Genomic DNA, 5,767 nt, shown 5'->3' with positions numbered 1-5,767 from the left:
GAACAAATTTTAAAACTTGTATTTTGACAAAATCTCAAAAACATTTGAAAATATAAATATAATTCTGTCATCATTAAGTCCTTTTGAGGGTTAAATATCTTAATTCATAAAATATTGAAGGCAATAGACTAAAATTGTAGATGAGGATTCAGGAGACATTTGGAGAGCAAAGTCGACCTCATGGTCTCAGAAAGGTATGAATGACTATGAAAAATTCACTTGAAGAGAAGCTCTTCTGTAATAATTAGTATACTAACTCATAATTAATCCCTAACTCATATACATGAGCTATTTTTCATTTAATCTATGGGTAAGTTTGGACATAAGCCTATCATCTTGTTCTTTTTTTTCCTGTTTGCTTTTGCTGCTTTTTTCTTTTCTCTTTTTCTATTGTCTGTTAAAGTAACTGAACTTGGTTGTAACCATGCTAGTAATTTTTTTTGTGTGTGTGTGTATGTGTGTGCAGGATTTGGTATGCTGTGGGTAGTGGCTAGATACAGAAGGCCTGTGATCTAAGAATGATTTTTTTTTTTTTTTTTTTGGTGCCGGGGATTGAACTCAGGGGCACTCAACCAGCGAGCCACATCCCCAGCACAATTTTGTATTTTATTAGAGACAGGATCTCACTGAGTTGCTGAGTGCCTCCCCATTGCTGAGGCTGGCTTTGAACTTGTGATTCTCCTGTTTCAGCCAATCAAGCAGCTTGGATTAGAGATGTGTACCACCATGCCCAATGATTTTTTTGCATTTTTTAAAGCTAGGTTTAACAAAGAAATAAAGGAAAAGAACATGATGTAAAGGTTAAAGGTGGTCCTACAAACTAAAGTATTTACTATTTCTTACCTCCATCTTTACAAATAAAGAAAAAAAGAATGAACCTGTTTAGTGCCTTCTTTGGAAATTACTTTATGGAAATTCCTCTTTCTTTATGATAGTGTGAAGCCCTTAAAAATATTGGTGCTAGTTTAAACCAATCAAAATGACCTTAATAGTTCTACTACTTTCAGATGTATTTGTCAAAGCTTTAAAACTATTCAGCTATCTTTTATAAATGAAAACCAAAGTTTTAAAAACATTTTATCACAATATGCACCAAGTAAAGCTTGAAAATTTTACGTGTCTTCCCTTTGGGCAATAAAAGCAGTGTTTCCAAAGAAATAGAACGTAAATTAGAATAAAAACTCTAATTTTTTCAGCTCACTGCCTTGAGACACAAGTGAAATAGAAGAATCCGGGTTGACCCTAATGCTAATGACCATGTTTTGAGATTCCAGGAAAACTGAATTGGCCCATGATCACATGCCACAATAACTCGGGACAGAGTACCAGAGATGAGAAAGCTATAGAGTGAGAGAACTCCATAAATATTAATAGCACACCCCTCAATTATTCATCATGTGTGAAAACTACCTGAGGCAAGGGGAAGAACCACATACAGACATTAGAAGAAAACACTGTCCCCTGTTCACAGGGAGCTGAGAATAGCAATGTTCTTATCAACCAGACAGGGAAAAAATAAAAGTAAAGGAACCATGTGTTATTGATTAATAACGAATACCTTGACTCAAGTAGTAAACAATTAACCTAAGAATTATCACAATTCTTCATTTAGAAAAAAAAACAAAAATCTTAAAAAAAATAATATTCAAAACACAAACATATCCAGAATAAAGTCTATTAAAAATACACAGAATCCTAAAATGAATTCTTCTGTGAAATGAATGATAAAATTATAAGTTGTGCAAAGAAGCAGGAAAGTTAACACTAATAAACAGATAAGCCAATCAATTGAAATTAACCCAGAAATTAAACATGTTATAATTAGCAAGGATATGAAAATACAATGCATGTATTCCTTCTAATAAAATAATAATTGGGGCCATTGAATATACAAAAGGTACATAATTCAATCCTTTTTAGTTGTAAAGTAAGATGTATATAATGGAAGATACAGAAGGTATAAATATGATTAGGTTAGCTATTGCAGATATAAAGAATCAGGAAGGTGAAGATAAAGCAATAGAAATTACCCAACTCAAACAAAGAGGTTAAAAAACAAATTCTCTTTTAAATTGAAGATTTTTTCACTTAGTTTTCTATGCTACCCATTCACTAACTTATTTTAGCTAGAATGAGTTTAGTATCTATTGGCTATTTATGGTTTAACTTACAAAAAACATTGTACAAAATTAGTTTATCAATATCCAACTTTAATCCAGCTTTAGTGTTACACGGATGCTGTTGTTAATGTGACACAGATCACATTATTGCAATTCTCATTGTCTTGTGCGTTCCTCATCTGTTTAAAGTCACACATTTTTTTTTATTCTCATCATGACTGCTTCTTACATCTCATATTCAGTAGGAAATCACTTGTCTTTGTTAGGAAATAAGAATTTTCTTTAGTATATTTGCTATTAATGATAATACTGAATTTGAAGAGATCTTGGACTTCATGTGAAAATATTGATTTTTGTGGGTATAGAATTTGAAAATGACAGCTATTTCTCTCTCTTTTGGTATTATTGAATTCTTGTTTCTGAAAAGTTAGTAGATGGTCTGCCTCTCATATTGAACACCACTTTACCACTTGCCTTTTTTAAAAAATTTTATTTTTTTTCTACTGCTTTTAAGCGTTAGCCTTAAGGTTTTCTATTTAACTTACATGTTTAAATCTTCTAGAGCTATTGGTGAGAGCCAGACTGTGGCCATAGCTTCATAGTAGCAATATTGTTACTTTACATGTGGTTACTTATACATCTTCTTTCCTTTATTTTTCTGCTTTTATTACATTTATATAGGTTAATTATCTGTTTTTAACTGTTTAATAATTGGACATTTATCAACCGCCTTTTTTATTGATTCTTTTCAGTTATATATGACAGTATGATCCATTTTGCCAAATTATACAACCATTGAAAATATCTAATTCTAATTAGAACCCCATTCTTGTGGATTGGTGTGATAGCCAAATTATGTTAGATCTATTCTATTGTCTTTCCTATTCCTATTCCCCCTCCATTCCTTTCATTCTCCTTTGTCTAATCAACTGAAATTCTCTTCTCCACCCTACCTTTATTGTGGTTTACCTTCCACATATAAGCAAAGATATTTGACCTTTAGTTTTTGGGGATTGGCTTATTTCACATAACATGACAGTTTCCCATTCCAGTTATTTACTGGCAAATGCCATAATCTCATTCTTCATTATGGCTGAGTAATATTCCATTGTGTATATATACCACAATATCTTTATATATTCTTCTGTTGATGGGCATACAGGTTGGTTCCATAGCTTAGCTATTGTGAATTGTACTGCTATAAACATTAATGTGGCTGTCACAGTACTATGCTGATTTTAAGTCCTTTGGGATAGATGCTAAAGGGCGGGATAAATGGGTCAAATGATGGTTCCATTCCTATTTTTTTTTGAGGAATCTCCATATTGCTTTTCAGAGGGGTAGAAAAAAATTGCAGTCCCATTAACAATGTATGAATGTACCATTTCCCCCCATCCTTGTCGACATGTGTTATTTATATTCTTGCCATTCTGATAGGAGTAAGATAAAATATCAGTGTAGTTTTCAATTTCTCTAATTGCTAGACATGTTGAAATTTTTTATATATTTGTTTATTACTCATATGTCTTCTTTTTTATTTTTATGGATCTATTGTTTTCTATTCTCTCCAGATTTTTTACCATAATTATTTTCCAAAATAATTTCTTTGCTCATATCTGAAAGTGGTAGAATGTCTCTAAGAATTTGATAGGAACTAAAAACATATTTTCAGTATATGTTGTATTTTGATCATTTGCATATATTGTTAAACACACTGGACTATTTTCATGAAGTCAAATTATTTATTTGTTTCCCTTTTCTAAGTTTTTTTTCTTTATTTTTCTCATTCACTTCTTGGAGCTAACTCTCTTCATTATTTTGTTTCTACATATTTTTGTTTTTGATGTTTTTATTATTTCATTATAGTTGTACTTAATATTGGGATTCATTGACATAATCATACATGCATGAAATATAAATTATCTGAGTCTATCTTTCTAAATGTTTCACATATATTTTTGGTCTAAAATGTTCTTTTATCAACTATATTCAGAGCAATTTCTGTATTTTTAAAACTTGTTCTAATGTATTTATGTTTTTGTCACTGTTTAACTCTTCACATTTTTTCCTGAGCTCTCTTTGTTGTCGTATTTAGTAAAATATCTTCTATCAATTTTTGCATCAATTAATATAGTCTTTTTTCAAAGAAACCAATTTTCTTCATAGTTTTCTGGTGGTATTTATTTATTTACTTACTTATTGATTTGTATGCCTTTCTATCATGTTCTTCTGCCCATCCTTTTTCTTCTTCTAGTAAATTTTACAGAATCTTAGCTGTTTTTCCCCCTCATTATTGATTCAAATAAGTCTTATGGTGGTAGTAGTATACACATGTTGTGAAACATGCAAGAATGTAGGAATTTTCTCTTTATATGTGAATATGATGTCAGACATGAAACTTGTATACATTGGCTGTTATTTCTTTACATTCATTAAAATTGGTGTTTCTAGGGATGTTCAAAATGTAGAATGAGTCTAATCTCTCAGTCTCATACATGTATAACTTCCTGCAAATAAAGTCTTCTCTTTGATTCATTTTATCCTAAAATTCTTGTGCCAAAACTGATCTCCTATGCTTCTGCCATCAGTTAACATCACTATTCATTTTCTTCTAAATAAGATGGTGCTGATTTTTTTCTTGCCCTTTAATACCAATTTTACTCAATCCTTAAGCAATGTGAAAGTTTGGAAACAATATGTGCAGTTGAAAATCCATGTGTAACCTTTTTATATGTTTAAAATTTATTTTAACTAGGAATATATAACAACAAAATGTTTTTTAATTCATAGTACACAGTTGTAGCACAACTTTTTATTTCTCTGATTGTACATGATGTAGCACCACACCCTATGTACATGCAGTCTTATATGTACATAAGGTATTGATGTCCATTTTATTCCACCATCTTTTCTGCCCCCTCCCCAACCTCACTCCCCTTTGCCCAAGCAAAGTTGTGTCATTTTTCCCATGCCTCCCTTTACCCCATTTCAGCCTTTGTGTGTGTGTGTGTGTGTGTGTGTGTGTGTGTGTGTGTGTGTGTGTTTGATTGGCTTGCTTCACTTAGCATAATATTTTCCAACTCAATCCATTTACCTGCAAATGCCGTGATTTTATTGCTGAGTAATATTTCATTGTGTATATATACCATCCGTTTCTTTATCTATTTACCTATTGAATGGCATCTAGGTTGCTTCCACAGTTTACTAATTGTGAATTCAGCTGCTATGAACATTGTTGTGGCTGCATTACTACAGTATGCTGATTTTAAGTCCTTTGGGTATAGACGGAGGAGTGAGATAGATGGGTCAAATGATGGTTCCATTGCATGTTTTCTAATCATCATACTACTTTCCAGATCGGTTGCACCAATTTGCAGTCCCACCAGCAATATGAAAGGGTGTCTTTTTCCCCACATCCTCACCAACATTTATTGTTGTCTGTATTCTTGCCATTCTGACTGTCATGAGTTGAAATCTTCGAGTAGTTTTGATTTGCATTTTTCTAGTTGCTAAAGATGATGAACATTTTTTTATATATTTGTTGATTGATTGTATGCCCTCTTTTGAGAAGTGTCTGTTCAAATCCTTGGCCCATTTATTTATTGATTGTATATCCACTTTTGAGAAGTATCTGTACAATTCCTTGG

This window comes from Callospermophilus lateralis, unplaced genomic scaffold, assembly GCF_048772815.1.
Source record: "Callospermophilus lateralis isolate mCalLat2 unplaced genomic scaffold, mCalLat2.hap1 Scaffold_84, whole genome shotgun sequence".
Lineage (NCBI taxonomy): Eukaryota > Metazoa > Chordata > Mammalia > Rodentia > Sciuridae > Callospermophilus > Callospermophilus lateralis.
This window is presented reverse-complemented; position numbering follows the sequence as displayed.